At 37.7% G+C, this 17,395-nt stretch overlaps 1 protein-coding gene across 1 annotated transcript in view; it reads left to right on the forward strand.

Moving 5' to 3' along the window:
• Positions 1-17,395, forward strand: part of DPH6 (diphthamine biosynthesis 6) — a 191,254-nt gene that overhangs the window by 151,802 nt on the left and 22,057 nt on the right. The window lies entirely within an intron of this gene.

Below are 17,395 nucleotides of genomic sequence, written 5' to 3' on the forward strand. Positions count from 1 at the left end.
AATAATTAAGTAAGCTATATTAAAAAGGAAATTGTTTGTCAAAAAGTTTACTTTTATTTTCCCTGGTAACTCAGACAATGAAGAATCTGCCTGCAATGCAAGAGACCTGGATTTAATCCCTGGGCCAGAAAGATCCCCTGGAGAAGGGAATGGCAGCCCACTCCATTAGTCTTGCCTGGAAAATTCCATGGACAAAGGAGCCTGGCAGGCTGCAGTCAATTGCAGCCTGAAAAGAGTTGGAAACGACTGAGCGACTGACACTTTAACTTTCAAAGTACAGTCCCTGATGATCTCCATGATTAGGTGCATTTCCATCAGAAATGCAAGAGAAAATTTCCTTTATAGATTATCTAATCTAACCTCTTTTCTTTTACCAATTAGGAAATTAACTTGCTGAGTAGTAAACAAATTATCCCAAGGCTTCAGGTTACAACTGTTTATCATTGTCAAAATCTAAATGTGTTTTAAATATTAAAGAAAGATCTTGTTATTTTTACTCTATTAACTGTATTATATTTTATTAGAATTAGGGGTCAAATGTTAGGATTAGTATGGCCATTCTGAATTAACGAGAATAGTGTAACTTGGATTTTTGAAATTTTACAGTTACAAAAAATGAAAAAGAAAATCACCCTACTTCTGTGAAAGAAGTAAACTCCTCTATTGTTACCATTTTTCCCTCCCATGTTCTTCATCAAATTGTCTCTGGACACTGTTAATGCCAGTGCTGTAATATGAACTGTTAGCAGTTACACCTGTCAGTAACTGTATGTGTTTCACATTTTTCTTTCAGATATTTGATTATTTTATGGCTTATCAATATGTACCAAATGCTTAGAAATCCCTAAAATGTTCATTTCTTGTTTTACTAAGTGTTATGCTTGTACTTAGTCACTCAGTTGTGTATGACTCTTTGCAACCCCATGGACTGTAGCCCACCAGGCTCCTCTGTCCATGGAATTTTCCAGGCAAGAATACTGGAGTGGGTTTCCATGCCCTCCTCCAGGGAATCTTCCCACCCAGGGATCAAACCCAGGTCTCCCACATTGCAGGCAAATTCTTGACTGTCTGAGCCACTAGGAAAGCCCAAGAATACTAGGGTGGGTAGCCTATCCCTTCTCCAGGGGATCTTCCTGACCCAGGAATTGAACCAGGTTCTCCTGCATTACAGGTAGATTCTTTACCCAGCTGAGCTACCATGGAAGCCCACCAGGGAAGCCACTTATTAAGCATTATTAAGCATCTAACATGTGCTAGGAAAATCAGTTCAGTTCAGTTCAGTCACTCAGTTGTGTCTGACTCTTTGTGATCCCATGGACTGCAGCACGCCAGGCCTCCCTGTCCATCAACAACTCCCGGAGTTTACCTAAACCCATGTCCATTGAATCGGTGATGCCATCCAACCATCTCATCCTCTGTCATCCTCTTCTCCTCCCGCCTTCAATCTTTCCCAGCATCAGAGTCTTTTCCAATGAGTGACATAAATAGTAAAAGATTTGGAAATGAGCTAGGAAAAGATTTGAAAATGAGCTAGGAAAATAGCAAAAGATTGAAATGATTATATAATTGTGACAAATTATTTTGATTTCTAGATACTTTGATATCATTTATGATAGACATGGCTGCTTTCCATGCCCCTCTGATAGGACTCTTTTCACAATAATTTGTTCTACGCCCAACATATCTATGTTCACATCTATTCACTACCATTGGGCTAAGTTTTGCTTCTACAAAAGCAGTGTAAATAATGTAATTAAACTTATGAGGGTGAAAGAAAGGGAACTTCAGAGATAGGAGACTGGAGTTTTGGCAAAAGATGCTTCTAAAACTTGAAGTTGTGAGGTCAGGTTTCAAGCATCTGTAGATTATTTTTAAAAAGGCAAGTAAAGCTTTAGGATTACCATGATGTTGATTGTGAATTAACCTGTGTGTTACCATAAGATGTTTAAACACAGAAATTACTTTATTCTACTTTAGCAAGTTCCTCACAAGACCTGTCAGTCTTACATTTCACAAAAAAATTATCTACCCATTCTCCATAATGACCATTTTATTCCCTCTCTGCTCCTCAAGTTTCAAATCCCTTCATATTTTACTGTCAATGTACAAATGGTAGCAAAGTGCTGAATGAATAAAAGCACCATTGAAATAAATTAAAAATACAGGGACACAAAATCATAATACATTTGTAAGGACATAGACAAAAGATACACATGGAATACTTTTAAATATTTGTCTGTGATAAGGAAAAGGGGATAAGGAATAGAGATAAATAGGAATTTTTTTTTTTATTTATTGAAGTACAGTTGAAGTGCAGTATTATATGTTCAGTTCAGTTCAGTCACTCAGTCATGTCCAACTCTTTGCGACCCCATGAATCGCAGCACTCCAGGCCTCCCTGTCCATCACCAACTCCCGGAGTTCACTCAGACTCACGTCCATCGAGTCAGTAATGCCATCCAGCCATCTCATCCTCTGTCGTCGCCTTGTCCTCCTGCCCCCAATCCCTCCCAGCATCAGAGTCTTTTCCAATGAGTCAACTCTTCGCATGAGGTGGCCAAAGTACTGGAGTTTCAGCTTTAGCATCATTTCCTCCAAAGAAATCCCAGGGCTGATCTCCTTCAGAATGGACTGGTTGGATCTCTTTGCAGTCCAAGGGACTCTCAAGAGTCTTCTCCAACATCACAGTTCAAAAGCATCAATTCTTCGGTGCTCAGCTTTCTTCACAGTCCAACTCTCACATCCATACATGACTACTGGAAAAATCATAGCCTTGACTAGACAGACCTTTGTTGGCAAAGTAATGTCTCTGCTTTTCAATATGCTATCTAGGTTGGTCATAACTTTTCTTCCAAGGAGCAAGCATCTTTTAATTTCATGGCTGCAGTCACCATCTGCAGTATTATATGTTACAGATGTACAATATAGTGATTCACAGTTTTTAAAAGTTATACTCCATTTACAGTTATTCTAAATAATATTGACTATATTTATTGTACTTTATAATATATCCCATAGCTTATTTTATATGATAGTTTGTAGCTCTTAATTCTCTACCACTATGTTGCCTATCCCCCCATCCCTTTTCTCATTAATAAATAAATGGAAAAATTTAAAATAACAACATAAGGGGCTTCTCTGGGGTTCAGTGGCTAAGACTGCACACCCAGTGCAGGGGGCCCAGGTTTAGTCCCTGGTCAGGTAATTAGATGCTGCAACTTAAGTTCCTGCATGCCATACCGAAGATCAAAGTTCTATGTGCTGCAACCAAGACCTGGCACTGCCAAGGAAACAAATAAATAAAATAAATATTTTTAATAAGACATAAGAATACCTGACTGTTACTGCAAATTTGCAATATGATAAAATATAAGGTAGCAAAAAAAAGCATAGTTCTTCTGCCCCATGATGCATGTTGCTAATGTGTTAGTGTATTCCCTGATTTTTATTTCCTGAGCTTTTGTTGTACACTCAAGTTCATATTATTAAATATTTGTACGTATTGTATTTGCACAGTTTGGTTCAACTATACATATAGTTTGCCTCCTTTTTTTCTCATAATATTATGATGTGTTTACTTTCCCACAGAACTAAATCTATTTGAAAATACATTAATTAATGGCTGTGTAGATTCCATCATATTCATATTCTACATATGAATATATTATTGTTGGGAATATTTGTCTCTATGGTTGGTACAAAAGTAATTGTGGTTTTACATTGTTGAACTTTTCCATTTGATTGGAAACTGTGATTATATTATACATCATTTTCATGCACGTCTTACTCTATGTTCTTTTGCTAATGACATTACTTGATGTTTATTTTATATTTACTTTAGACTATAAATTTGATGTTAGACAAAAAGCAAATACAAGCGATTTTTTTATTCACGTTCAAAATGGATCATAAAGCAGGGAGGCAACTCTCAATATCAATGCATTTGGCCCAAGAACTGCTAATGAACATACAGAGTAATGGTGGTTCAAAAAGTTTTGCAAAGATGAGAGCCTCTAAGATGAGGAGTATAGTGGCTGGCCATCAGAAGTTGACAACTACCAATTGAAAGGAGTCATCAAAGCTGATCCTCTTACAACTACAGGATAAATTGTTGAAGAACTCAGCATCAACCATTCTAAGGTCATTTGGTATTTGAAGCAAAGTGGAAAAGTGAAAAAGCTCAGGAAGTGGGTGCCTCATGAGCTGAACACAAATCAAAATATTGTTGTTTTGAAGAGTCATCTTTCTTCTCTTATACCATGCAACAACAATGAACCATTTCTCAATTGGATTGTGACGTGCGACAAAGAGTAGATTTTATACAACAAATGACAATGACCACCTCAGTGCTTGGACCAAGAAGAAGCTCCACAGCACTTCCCAAAGCCAAACTTGCACCAAAACAAGGTCATGGTCACTGTTTGGTGATCTGCTGCCCATCTGATCCACTACAGCTTTCTGATTCCTGGCAAAACCATTACAGAAGTATGCTCAACAGATCCAGTGAGATGCACCGAAAACGGCAATGCCTGCAGCTAGCATTGGTCAACCGAATGGGCCCAATTCTTCTCCACAACAATGCCTGACCACATGTCACATAACCAGTGCTTCAAAAGTTGAACAAATTGGGCTAAGAAGTTTTGCCTCATCCACCATATTCACCTGACCTCTCACCAACCAGCTACCACTTCTTTAAGCCTCTCCACCACTTTTTGCAGGGAAAATGCTTCCACAACCAGCAGGAGGCAGAAAATGCTTTCCAAGAGTTCATCAAATCCCAAAGCATGGCTTTTTATGCTGCAGGAATAAACAAACTTATACCTCATTACCAAAAATGTGTTGATTGTACTCATTTCTATTTTAATTAATGAAGATGTGTTTGAGTCTAGTTATAATGATTTAAAATTCATGGTCTGAAACCACCGTTACTTTTTCAACAACCTAATAAGTTATTAAAAAGTTATTTCTTTTTAAATTATTATAAACACTATTCTGATTATTATCTTTCCTAGTAAATCTTCATGTATATTTCTGATTATTACTTTCTTTAGATAAATTCCTAGGAATTAGACTTTCTGGATCAAAAAGTAAAACTTCAAGGCTTATACATTTATTACTCTAAATTAACTATGGAATCGTTTCAGCCATTGCTCCTTAAATTTCTGTAAGTTCCTAAAATTATTATATGATACATAAACAATGGATTAAAAAATTATTTTATCTTTTGTGCTTCTTCCCCCCAGGATTATTTTCTCATTGTTCAGAAAAGGAGATGAATTTTAATATAAAATTACACCAAATTTTAAAAGCTTTGGACTGCTCTTTAAATGTTTTTGAAGAGTATTCCTATTTTTGTGATATTTTACAATGTTTGTTGAACTCAGCCTTTGAAATGATTCTTCATACTTTGCTATGTAAACAACCCTCTGAGTCTTTCTTGCCTCTTACTTATTTCATCATCTCAGTTTCATGTCTTATGGTTGATTTTTACCTCTATGTCTTTGTATTACTTAATGATTTCCCTCAAATTTAGCACTATTTATTGATTTCTCACTCTAGATTATGCAGATTTAGCTATCTTTACGCCCTTTGTCTCCACCAAATATGTGTACCCTTTTCCTCATTCCATCTTCCCACATAATACTGCAATTCTGGTTGTATGAATAGTCAGTGTTGAAATTACAATAACTATAAAAACTCAAAACACAGCCTCAATAGGTAGTAAACTCTGGTAGTAAACTTTTCCTGTGCTGTTGTTCAGTCTCCCAGTCATGTCCAATTCTTTGTGACCCCATGGACTGCAACACACCAGGCCTCCCTGTCCCTCACCATCTCGTGGGGTTTGCCCAGGTTCATGTCCATTGCATTGGTGATGCCATCCAGCCATCTCATCCTCTGATACCCTGTTCTCCTTCTGCCTCAGTTTTTCCCAGCATCAGAGATTTTTCCAGTGAGTCGACTGTTTGCATCAGGTGACCAAAATACTGCAACTTCAGCTTTAGAATCAGTCCTTCCAATGAGTATTCAGGGTTGATTTCTTTTAAGATGACTGCTTTGATCTTCCTGTCCAAGGGACTCTCAGAAGTCTTCTCCAGCACCACAGTTTGAAGGCATCAATTCTTTGGTGTTGTGTCTTCTTTACAGTCCAGTTCTTACAACCATACATGACCACTGGAGAGACCAAAGCCTTGACTTTACGGACCATTGTCAGCAGAGTAATGTCTCTGCTCTTCAACACACTGTCTGTGTTTGTCATAGCTTTCCTGCCAAGAACCAATTGTCTTCTGTTTTCATGGCTACAGTCACCATGCACAATGATTTTAGAGCCCAAGAAGAGGAAATCTATCACTGCTTCCACCTTTACCCTTCTATTTGCCATGAAGTGCTAGGGCTGGATGCCATGATCTTGGTTTTTTTAATATTTAGTTTTTAGCCAGCTTTTTCACTCTCCTCTTTCACCTTCATCAAGAGGTTCTTTAGTTCCTCTTCACTCTCTGCCAATAGAGTGCTATTGAGGTTGTTAATGTTTCTCCTATCTATCTTGATTCCAGTTTGTAACTTATCTAGTCCAGCATTTCTCATCATGTGCTCAGTATATAGATTAAACAAACAGGGTGACAGCAGACAGCCCTGCCGTACTCCTTTCTCAATCCTGAGCCAATCAGCTGGTCGATACAAGGTTCTTAACTGTTGCTTCTTGATCCTCATATGTTTTCATGTGAATTATAATTGTCTTGCTTTATTCATTTATTCCGTATTCTATGTACTAATCACTAATTCAGTGCTTTACTCATTGACAGTTTCTTAGTCTCTTAGCCAGATGTTCAGACATACTAAATAGTTTTTCAGTTTCCTCTCCCTGAAGTCTTTTCCAAGGCCTTATGACCTGATGTACATAATCTGGGTCAGTTTCATTCTATGCCTATTACAAGGCTGTCATCCATCATCTTCTCATAATCCAAGAGACCCCTTTACCTTTCTTCTTTGTTAGATCCCTTGTTTCCTGGATCCAGTGTCTTTCTTCATCTTTGTTTCCATCTCATTTTTGTGAAGCACATTCTTTTTAAGGAAGAGTCCACAGGACTCTTTGAGACAGTATGCATATCTGTAAATGTCTTCATTCTTTCCTTTCATTTGATTGGTTCTTTAGCAAGTCATAAATTCTGTTTTAGGAATATTTTCCCTTCAAGATCTTGATAGTATTGCTTCATTTCCTTGCAGCTTGATATGCTGTTGAGAAGCCCAAAGTTATTCTGACTCCTGACTATTTCTATGCAACCTTATTTATTTCTCGCTCCATCTCCTCTGTGTAAGAGTATGTAAGATACTTCTTTTACCCCCAAAATTATAAAGTCTTATGTGCTGTGTCTTAGGCATGAATATTTTTATCCATTGTGCTGAGACAGGTAGAGTTTTAAGCTTGAAAGTTTCAGTTCTGGGCAATTTTCTTGAATTATTTCACTGGTGTTTACCTGCTCTTTCTTTTTATTTCTTTTTGTGGTTCAGTCAGTCAGTCATGTCCAACTCTTTACAACCGCATGGACTGCAGCATGCCCAGGCTTCCCTGTCCTTCACCATCTCCTGGAGTTTGCTCAAATTCATGTCCATTGAACCTGTGATGCCATCCAACCATCTAGCCCTCAGTTGTCCCCTTCTCCTCCTGTCTTCTATTTTTCCCAGCATCAGGCTCTTTCCCAATGAGTCAACTCTTCACATCAGGTGGCCAAAGTATTGGAGCTTCAGCATCAGTCCTTCCAATGAATATTTAGGGTTGATTTCCTTTAGGATTGACTGGTTTGATCTCCTTGCAGTTCAAGGGACTTGCAAGAGTCTTCTCCAACACCACAGTTCAAAAACATCAGTTCTTTGGCACTCAGCCTTCTTCATGGTCCAACTCTCACATGTATATGACTACTGGAAAAACCATAGCTTTGCCTATACAGACCTCTGTGGACAAAGTAATGTCTCTGCTTTTTAATACTGTCTAGCTTTGTCATCCGGAGAAGGCAATGGCACCCCACTCCAGTACTCTTGCCTGGAAAATCCCATGGATGGAGGAGCCTGGTGGGCTGCAGTCCATGGGGTCGCTAAGAGTCGGATACGACTGAGCGACTTCACTTTCACTTTTCACTTTGATGCATTGGAGAAGGAAATGGCAACCCACTCCAGTCTTCTTGCCTGGAGAATCCCAGGGACCGGGGAGCCTGGTGGGCTGCCGTCTATGGGGTCGCACAGAGTCAGACACGACTGAAGCGACTTAGCGGTAGCAGTAGCTTTGTCATCACTTTTCTTCCAAGGAGCAAACATCTTTTAATTTCACGGCTGCGGTCACCATCTGCAGTGATTTTGGAACTCAAGAAAATAAAGTCTGCCACTGTCTCCATTGTTTCCCCACCTAGTTGCCATGAAGTGATGGGACCAGATATCATGATCTTAGTTTTCTGAATGTTGAATTTTAAGCCAGCTTTTTCACTCTCCTCTTTCACCTTCATCAAGAGGCTCTTTAGTTCTTCTTCACAGTCTGCAAAGAGGGTAGTATCATCTGTATATCTGAGGTTATTGATATAACCTGTTGACTCCCCGCAGTCTTGATTCCAGCTTGTGCTTCATCTAGCCCAGCATTTCGCATGATATATTCTGCATATAAGTTAAATAAGCAGGGTGACAGTATACACCCTCAAAATACTCCTTTCCCAATTTTGAACCAGTCCCAATTTTGCTTCTTTGGATTCTTATTATTTAGATGTTCCTTGAACTTCTAACTTTTCTCTTAATTTTCACCTACATGACTTTACTCTTTCTGGAAGAATTTCACAATTTTACAGTTAAACTTTTAGTTAAATTTTTTCATATCTTATTTTTAATTTCTAAAAGCACATTTTTGTTCTCTGAATGTTTTTTTTTAATCTATAATACTTTATCCTTAAATAATTTTTCTTCTCTCCTTCATAGTCAGTCTTTTCCTTTGTTTATTTTGATCTCTATCTTTCATCTTTTAGATATTTCTGCTAATCTTTGGTGTTCTACTCATGTTTAAGAGTGGAGACCTAAAAGTTTTATTGCAAGCACTAAGTGTGTGGATGGAGCTGTGTGACCTTGAGTTTCACTAGAAGGGAGTATATATGGGTCATTTAATCTGAGCTGGTTATATTCCAAAGAAAATGATTCTCCAGCCTCCTCTTCACATGAAGACATGCTGCAGGTTTTTGCTGTTGTTGTTGTTGGAGTTGACAAGGAAAATGGCTAGAAGTCTTAGAATCTTGTGTAAATACATTAACTGAATCCCTCTATTTTTGTTATAGTACCTCTGTCTCAGCTGTGTCTTGTTTCTTCCAGGTTAGTTCATTTGTTTTCCCTTTGCAGAGAATAAACCTTCAGTGTTCTGATAGGATCAAGTAGAAGTGGTTGTCAGCCTACAGGGAAAGGATCTAGGGAATCTACTGCTGCTGCTAAGTCACTTCAGTCCTGTTCGACTCTGTGTGACCCCATAGACGGCAGCCTACCAGGCTCCCCTGTCCCTGGGATTCTCCAGGCAAGAACACTGGAGTGGATTGCCATTTCCTTCTCCAATACATCAAAGTGAAAAGTGAAAGTGAAGTCGCTCAGTTGTGTCCGACCCTCAGCAACCCCATGGAGCACAGCCTACCAGGCTCCTCCATCCATGGGATTTTCCAGGCAAGAGTACTGGAGTGGGGTGCCATTGCCTTCTCCAGGGAATCTGACTGCTTGTTAAAAAGACTGCCAATCTATACCTCTTATTTTGGTGTCCTTTTCACATTTTCTCTTTACTTTCAGAAGTAACTGGTGCCATCAATCCCTTACTTTATTGCTTTAGAGTAAAGAGTTAATTTCCTGTATAAATTGGGTCAGTCCTTTGCATGCTCCCCTGTTGGCTTAGGTTCCAATGTTCTTGATTCTGTTGCTTGCTCTCTGATTTTCCCCATCTTTTTTGAATTTATGCCTTTTTATGAAATACCTTCCATGGAAGTTTTAGAAGGGGGTGGGAGTAGGTGCATGGATTCAGTTCACTATCTTTATCAGCAGTGGTTACTCTTTAATCAAGAGATTTATTAAGATCTTCCAAGTAAAAGTTGTTTGCTAAATGGAAGATGAAATCATATTATATAAAAATGGTGACTATGTAGATCTGGTTGCTTTTTCCAGAGCTATTCTATTCACATAGAATTGGGAAATCTGACTTCTAGTCTTGAGTCAAAGGTAAGCAGATATGTATTGACTAAGGAGTATACTGCTTAGCTGGCTGCTATAAGAGCCTAAGCAGGATACTTGTAATGCTAACTTCAAGCTTAAAGCTCTATTTCAAGTTCTCTTTTATATGAGTTAACTTGTCTTCCTTATGAGTTTGACAAAAGAACAATTTACAGTCCAAGCTACCTATCACTTAACAATGCAAAAGACAAAGAATTTCACTAAAGTGATTTGATGTTGTGGGTGAGAGGTGGAACTCTAAGCCTTATTCCCTACACTGCTGAACTTATGGAAAGGAAAATCTATAACTGACCTTGAAAGTTAAGAGGAAGGTAGAATATCCTTGAGAGGAATTTTTTAAATTTTGAATATAACAGAGTTGGAAGGATATGTGGAGCTTATGGCTGAGATATTCAGTGACTCTTATAATTTACAAGAAGTATTAAAATGTTGTTCAGTCACTAAGTCATGTCCAACTCTTTGTGACCCCATGAACTGCAGCATTCCAGGCTTACCTGTCCTTACTGTCACCTAGAGTTTGCTCAAACTCATGTTCATTGAATCAGTGAGGCCATAGTCTAGGTATAAGAGGGAGAGAACATATGTATACCTATGACTGATTCATGTTGATGTATGGCAGAAACTAACACAATATTTTAAAGCAATTATCCTCCAACTAAAAATATAATGAAAGTTGTTAAATTAAAAAATGTACTCTAAGATAGTATATAATATGTACCAAAGAATTTCAAAGAAAACATTGTATGTTGTTGAGAGAATTCTGAATAAATTGAGAGGTAAATTGACAGCCATACTGGACTTTAAGAATGGGGACAGAACTTTTGACTGGCTGGCTTGTTTGGAATATATCTTAAGTACTTGGAGAGGAAACTGAGAAAAAATTTAGAAGCCATATTGTGAGAAATTTTGAATACTGAATTGAGCATTTAATTATCTAAGCAACGAGCAACCGAAGGTTTTAGAGGAAGGGAGGAAAATTCTGAAAGGTGTACTTTAAGGAATTTGACTCAGCAGTAGAGCCCATTAATATTTGCAGTTAAAGAGAAGAAATGAAGATCCTCCATAGTTAGTGGCTGTTCCAATATATTATCATGAACATGTTCCTCACATTTCATTGAGTGTGTACTGTAAAATAAGTAAAAAAAGGTATTTTTGCATTAAATTTAGAGTCTTATGAGGAGGGATCCTAATAATTTTGATCAGATAAAGCCCAGTTGGTATTTACTGTAAATGTAATTGGAAGCTAAAAATGGAAGATGACCACCTGACCTGGAATAGTTGGAAGCAATGTCATGGGAGTCTTAGAACTTAAATTGGTCTAAAGGATGGATGAAACTTATACTTTGTTGTTCAGTCTCCCAGTCATCTCGAACTCTTTGTACCCCATGGACTGCAGCACACCAGGTCTCCGTGTCCTTCAGTATCTCGTGGTGCTTTCTCAAACTCATGTTCATTGAGTCAATGATGCCATCCAAATATTTCATCCTCTGTTGTCCCCTTCTCCTGCCCTCAATCTTTCCTAGCATCAGGGTCTTTACCACTGAGTCAGCTTTTTGCATCAGGTGGCACCAAAGTATTGGAGCTTCAGCTTCAGCATCAGTCCTTCCAGTGAATATTGGAAGGGTTGATTTCCTTGAGGATTGACTGGTTTGATCTCCTTGCAGTCCATGGGACTCTCAAGAGTCTTCTCTAACACAAATCAAAAGCATCAGTTCTTTGGCACTCAGCCTTCTTTATCATCCAACTCTTACATCCATAAATGATGACTTGAAAAACCATAACTTTGACTATATGGACTTTTGTGGGCAAAGTGATGTCTCTTTTTAATACACTGTCTAGGTTTGTCATTGCTTTTCTTTCAAGAAGCAAATGTCTTTTAATTTCATGGCTGCAGTCACCATCTGCAGTGATTTTGGAGCCCAAGAAAATAAAGTCTGCCACTGTTTCCATTGTTTCCCCATCTATTTGCCATGAAGTGATGGAACTGGATGCCATGATCTTAGTTTTTTGAATGTTGAGTTTTAAGCCAGGGTTCTCACTCTTCTCTTTCGTTTTCACCAAGAGGCTCTTTAGCCATGATGAAAACCATGATAGATCACAAACCATGATAGTGTGATCACTCACCTAGAGTCAGACATCCTGGAGAATTTTTAAAGAGATCGGAGTACTATTTTCCAGTTTGTTGTGAACCACACAGTCAAAGACTTTGGCATAGTCAATGAAGCAAAAATAGATATTTCTATGGAATTCGCTTGCTTTTTCTATGATCCAGTGGATGTTGGCAATTTCATCTCTGGTTCCTCTGCCTTTTCAAAATCCAGCTTGTACATCTGGAAGTTCTCAGTTCATGTACTGTTGAAGCCTGGTTACCATGTGAAATGAGTGCAATTGTGCTGTAGTTTGAACATTCTTTGGCATCGCCCTTCTTTGTAATTGGAATGATAACTGACCTTTTCCAGTCAGTGGCCACTGCTGAGTTTTCCAGATTTTCTGGTATATTGAGTGCAGCACTTTGACAACATCATCTTTTAGGATTTGAAATAGATCAACTGGAATTCCATCACCTCAACTAGCTTTGTTTGTAGTAATGCTTCCTAAGGCCCACTTGACTATCATGGTTTTCTGGATCATTAAGACCTTTTTTGTATTGATGGTGGCGACAAAGTGAATCAGTCTGTAGACTGCTTGGCAAGAACACATGCAAGGACAATAAGGAATTTTATTTAAATGAAACTAACAGCTCATGTTGGTAGATTAATAAGAAACAGGTGAGATGGGAATTTAGGCCCAGTCATTAAGGGCCTTGAAAGATGGACCAAGAGATTTGGGGTGAGAAATAAGATATGGAAGGCTCATCAACAGGGATATTTATTATTAAAACATATCTCAGGAAATTTAGTGTGGTGGCAGTATTCCTGGACTGGGAGAGAAGAAATTGGAAATCAAAAAGAGTCTAAGATTCTCTTATTGAAACAGGTCTGAGGACTTAAAGCATGTAGGAATAGAGACACAGAACAAACAAAGATTCTGATGGAAGAATGAAAAAGAAATCAGTATCAAATGGCTACATGCTGGAAAAGGAAGAATCAAAGATTAATCCACACACAAATAATTGGGGAAATAAGAAGCACACATGTTTGCAGAGAACAGGATTGAAAAGGAACATGATAAGATTGGTCTTAAATATACAGGGTTTTAAATTATAAACCAGAAGCATGTGTTTTTAAAACTATGAGGTTGGCACACAATTGAGGTGTTCAGGCTAAAGACTAAGGTTTATTATTTATGAGTTAGGACACAACTTTAAATTATGAGTTTGTTTAGTTCTAAGCTACATGTCCTTTGCAAATCAGTTTAGTTTTTGTCTCTGGAAAAGGAAAAAGAAATAAAATTAGTAACCATTTCATCAAGTATCTACTGTGTGCTGTGTAATATATTGGACCTTTTTTTCACATGGTTTTGTTACTGAAAACAGCACTCCTGTGAGGTAGGTACTGTTGTCTTCTCCATTGTACAGATCAGTAAACTGAGGCTCTGAGAGTTTGCATGACCTTAGACTGCATAGCTACAAAGTGACAGAGCTATGATGTGAATGAAGGATGATGTGAACTGAGAACAATTTGCCTCCAGAACTACTGCTTTTGACCAATATATTACACAATCCTGCTTTCACTGCGCCTCACTACAATATTTGCCTTACCTACTCTTATAGTTAAGCTGTGTATTACAGCTCTGACCTAAGTATTTTTTATGCATTATGTTATTTAATTATGTAACAAGCCTATGAGGTTGCTATTATTAATTTTTATATTTTAAAAATGAGGGATCACTTAGAAGGTGAGTTACTTTTCCAAAGTTGCAGAGCTGGGAAGTTTCAGAACTGGAATTTATGCTTTAAATCTATCTGATTTCAGAGCCTATGCTCTTTTTTATTCTTAAAAGTCATTTTGAAGATTAAATAAGATAATTTTATCATTTTCTTAACTTCAACGCATAAAGCAAATTTTCTTTAGTTAGTAGTGACAGTGTTCATCAGTACTGACGAATCATCAGTTCGTCAGTTCAACACTTTGCAGTAACAGAATAACCTAAAGGTGATTAGCCGAACCCATGGACTGCATAAGCTATCAGGAGGAATAAATGGATAAAGAAGAATAAAGCATAGAATCATGAAGGATATTTATAATTTTGGAGCAGCGGGAAGGAAAGGAGTTGGAAAAGCCTAGCAGTAGCTTAGAAAACACAGTAACGTAGAAGCCTCAGGAAAATAATCACAAAGATTTGAGACATCAGTCGTATGACATGATACATAAAATTTGGGAAAAAGGTCATTAAACAGTGTCCCAGCCCATTGCTGTTTGTACTGAAATACCAGTAAACAGAACCACCATCCATCCAGTTTCCCAATGCAGAAAGCTGCAAATTTTTCTTAATTTTAAAAAAAACTTTCCTCACTTCTCCATTCACTTATTTAAACCTGCTAAAAACTCTCTCAACCTATCTGCCCTCTCCTCTCCATCCTCAGTGCTCCTTCCCTGTTTCAGGTTATTTCCTCCTGCCAAGATTCCTCCAGCGACCTCTCAGTTCTTTCTGCTTCTTGACTTACTACCCTCTAGCCCATTCTCCACATGCAGCCAGAATGATGTTTCTAAAAGACAAGTGAGATCAGGTCAATTCTTTGTTTAGAACATTCCCATGGGTTCTCATTGACCTGAGGATAATAACTCAGTATGGCTTATAAAGCTCCATAACATCTGTCCTCTTTCTAGGTGTTTAGCCTCATCTCTCCACTATTACTCATCTAGTTATGCTTCAGCTATGCAAAAATCAAAAAGATTCTTGGAAGGAAACCTGTGACAAACCTAAACAGAATGTTAAACAGCAGAGATAGCACTTTGCCAACAAAGGTACATATAGTCAAAGCTATGATTTTTCAAGTAGTCGTGTACAGATGTGAGAATTGAACCATAAAAAAGGCTGAGCACTGAAGCTTTTGAGTGGTGGTTCTGAAGAAGACTCTTGAGAATCCCTTTGACTGAAAGGAGATCAAACCAGACAATCCTAAAGGAAATCAACCCTGAATATGCATTGGAAGGTCACTCACTGGAAAAGACTCTGATGCTGGGAAAGATTGAAGGCAAAGGGAGAAGGCGGTTGCAGAGAATGAGATGGTTAGATAGCATCACTGACTCAATGGACATAAGTCTGAGTAAACTCCAAGAGACTGTGGAGGACAGAGGAGCCATGTGTGCCATAGTCCATGGGGTCATGAAGAATCAGACACAACTTAGCAACTTAACTACAAATGCCAAACTATTTCAGTTTCTAGTACCCGTCATGTACTCTGGGACTTAACACATGCTGTTCCTTTTGGAGCAGTTTTCATCTCTCCTGCCTTTTCCCTCTCTCCCTTCCCATCCCCTTCCCCCTCCCCCTCCCTCTTTCTCTTTCCATCTCTCCCTCCAGACTTTCCTGGTTAACTTATCCTTTAGATTCTTTGAGAGGCCTTTTGAGGTCCTTGCAGTTAGATCCCATGCTTTGTAGTCCCACTGCATTTCATGCATTCACCAAACCCACCCCTACCCTTTATTGTAACTGCTTGTTTGACTTTCTCCCTGTACCTGCAGACAGTAAGCTGTTTCATGCAAAATTTATGTCTGTTCCTATTGTTACTCCCAGCACTTAAAACAATGCCAAACCTACAGTAGACATTCAATAAATACTTCTTTAATAACTGCTATGAATGAATATATGCAGGGTGAAATTTTATATGTTAAATACATCATTTATATAAGAAATTATGGTGTGTTCTATAAACATCATGGTTTTATCTAAGTGGTAGGAGGGATGAAGGAAGTGTAGTTTCATGTGGCCCTTCTTTTATTTTTTCCAGTTTTAAGATTACTAACAGCAAATGAGACAGGTTTAAAAGAAGAAATATTTTGATTTAATAAGAAATTCTCACAACTATGATCATTACAATCTTTTAAAGGGATAAAAAATTAAACAGGGAAATCATGATGCCCCATTACCTTTTCAGTTCAATAATCAGTAGAGTTCAAATGGCATTATTATGAATATGAATGTTTATGTGAATAAATGTACCAGAAAAAAATAGAATCATATAAGTAATTTCCTTTACATTTACTCTAGGAATTCACTTTTTAAATGCTCAGACTCCAAGACATTCTTATAAGCCATGAAATGACCCAAGTCAGCCACATCTGTTCAAAATGTGTTTTAGAAAGTTTATCTTAACAATAGTCAGTTGAAAAATTAATGTTCACCTTCCCTAAAAATTTTATCCAAAAGAGAACATAGCATAATTTAGATGTATATGAAGCAAAGAGCATGTTTTTATACAATGAAAATTATATTGTGACACAAGTGAAAACTGATCTTATTGCTTCTGGTTAGAAAACAGCAACATATTTCTTTTCAGCTGGTCAAGATCCTTTTGAAATTTTATTTTACTGATTTTATTAGCTTTATTTTTTTTTTTTGCATTTATATGAAGGATGAGACTACTTGACTAATGTCAGACAGAATAGCAGGTATATTAGGTTTATAAAATAATCATCTGATTTGAATCTTTTTCTGTATAACATTCCCCAAATGGGTAAAAATAGTAACATTCTTGATTCAGTGGGTTAGATGAGAAAAGTATTGACTACCATGTGTAAATTTTATTTAGTTTTAGAGTTCCAAAAACAGAAAATGTTGATCCTATTTTGTCCTATTTCTAAGGGCATATCAAAAGCAATCAGTAACTCTCTCCTCCCTTTTACTTGATAATTCTGTTTGGTGGTGGCTTACTTTCTGTGAGTACAAGGCTAGTTAGACTCTTTTCTGGAAGTATGCAGGATAGCTGGACCATGGAGAAGAGAGTCATTTGGTCTTTGAGTACCATGTGCTACACACACTACTGGGAGAGAACTATGGGTTTCAGAGGGTTTAAGAAATTTAGAAACTTATAGTCTCATGACAAACACTGAAATTCATAGTGATGCAATACAGAAATATGTCACAAGGCAGGACAGGACAACTCCACAGGCAATAATAGTAATTTCTGTAAGTAGACCAGAAGGAAGCTGCATGTTATGGTTTCTGTTTATTACTTTTTATTTCAGTTTTTAAGATTTAGTCTTCAGGTTTTTTTTCAGCC

This window comes from Bubalus bubalis, chromosome 11 (genome assembly GCF_019923935.1).
Source record: "Bubalus bubalis isolate 160015118507 breed Murrah chromosome 11, NDDB_SH_1, whole genome shotgun sequence".
Lineage (NCBI taxonomy): Eukaryota > Metazoa > Chordata > Mammalia > Artiodactyla > Bovidae > Bubalus > Bubalus bubalis.